The sequence below is a fragment of the Sinocyclocheilus rhinocerous genome, unplaced genomic scaffold (genome assembly GCF_001515625.1).
Source record: "Sinocyclocheilus rhinocerous isolate Xijiao unplaced genomic scaffold, SAMN03320098_v1.1 scaffold2735, whole genome shotgun sequence".
Lineage (NCBI taxonomy): Eukaryota > Metazoa > Chordata > Actinopteri > Cypriniformes > Cyprinidae > Sinocyclocheilus > Sinocyclocheilus rhinocerous.
Genome location: NW_015652156.1, coordinates 79,790 through 81,875, shown reverse-complemented (window position 1 = coordinate 81,875; position 2,086 = coordinate 79,790).

The window sequence follows — 2,086 nt, the reverse complement described above, 5'->3', positions numbered from 1 at the left end:
TTCAAAGAGTTCAATGAAGTCCTTCTTAAGGAGTTCTGACTGCTCTTTCCGAATATCATTCTTCCCCACATGGATGATGATTCGATTTGCAGTCTTGTGCTTCATTAGAATTTTCCGAAGTTTTTCTCTGTTCACATCAGAGACAGTTGCTTGAGGAAAGCAGCATGTAGTTGTAGTCCTGGTACTAATGTTTCTGATAATATAGTCACCCACTATCAGAGTTCTGGGCTCGGCTGCACTCTGAGCTGAATGCCGCTGTCTGCTCCACCTTGAGCGGCTGTTAGTAGCGATGTTAGATGCTGGCTGATCCGATTCATGTTTTACCACATTTGGGGATTCCTCACCCATATTCATTAAAACTTCAAATCGGTTTTCAAGATGTATAGGAGGTGGTAGAATACCAGTGTTTGCAAGCATTGTCATAGCCCTATCTGGGGTAGAGGATGCTATAATCTGATGTCTCGAGTGCCTTTGGGTCTCGCTCCCTCAAGCTGCTGGCAGTGGGAGGCAAGGAGTCTTCTGTTTCGTGGTATTATTCCAGTCCATGCAAAAGGGTTTTTAGTTTTAGTGTTTCTGCCAAAAATGTGTTGTTTGAGCACTGTGCTGATCTGCTGGAGATAGAATCTTAGAAAAATCTGAGAAAAGTACATAAACAGTAGCAAAGCCGGAAGCGCTTATCCTGGTAGGATAAAGACTCATTTCTTTAGTGACTACAGACTGTTTAAAATACCAGTTGTGAATGTCTTGCAAGTTGTTTGTTAATGCTAGTGGGTTTAACATCTAATATGCTAACTGGCCATGTGCAGTAAATGCATTTGGTTTAGTGTTGCTGTTGAACCACTATGTACTGTACTTTGATTTGTGAGTATTCTAGTAGCATTGGTTGTAGTTTAAATGAGTTAAACATCCTTAAATGACCACATTACTGTGTGTAGTGACTCATATATTTATATATTTTCTCTGTATAGGTTATTAAGCTAAGTATCTGAGATAAGCATCCGAATTGAACTCTGAAAATAAGCAAAGGAAGATCAAGTTGTTGCTGAAAGATTTTCAATAAATTGCTTTGATGATGAAGAATCAGATGTTTTGAGTTATTCCATGCACCTTCTGAAGTTGATTGAAGCCTTTTTCAAGTTTGGGCAGACATTGAGGCTGAGAAGAATCCCTAAATAACTTGACACTGTGTGCTGCACTCTATGCGCATATTCAAAAAATGCTGCCAGAAGAAGCCTAACATTAGCCTTGGTTGAGAAATGCTATAGGCTCTTGTTTGTCTCGTGACCGATTGCGTCATGCTAAAGTACGGGAGTATCTTTTTGAATGGGATGTGAGCGCGTTAACGGAGTGGGATAATTTTCAGCGAATAAAACCTTAAGTTTTACTCTCTTCTTCGCATAAAGACATCGTATGGCATAGAAGACTTGTAATTTTATACTGCTTGTTTATGGTCAGTTTTTGCAATAAATACCTGTGACTGCACTTATATTTGCCTGTTACGTGTTTTTGTTCAGAAGTGGGTAGGTTTAGGGTAGGGGTGGGGTTAGGTGCTCCAATGAAAGTATACATTTTTATAAAATTATTTATATTTTTTACAAATGCATGCAAACCATTAAATTAAGACAAACAACTGAGGATTGAGCAACGCCAAAGGGGTCCTGACCAAGCGTCAATATGTGACGAGTTTGGAGTGAGAACGTGTTGGTTGTGCATCGCATTTACATTGATTCATTTAGGAGATGCTTTTATTCATGGCAACTTAAAAATGACCCATAACCCATAATGTAATGATTGTACAAATGATGAAATGCATCAGGAGCAAACAGTTTGTCTTAAAGGGGTGGTTCATTGCGATTTCACTTTTTTAACGTTAGTCAGTGTCTAATGTTGCTGTTTGAGCATAAACGATATCTGCAAAGTTACAAAGCAAACTAGAGGTGCACGTAAAAATCTATTCATATATGAATCGCGATTCTGTCTTCTAAGGATTCCAAAGGATTCACAAGTTTCAAAATTAATGTTCTAAAGTAACAGTTCTTAATACTGTTCCTCGCGTCCCCCTGCTCTGCACACGCTCTGCATCTCT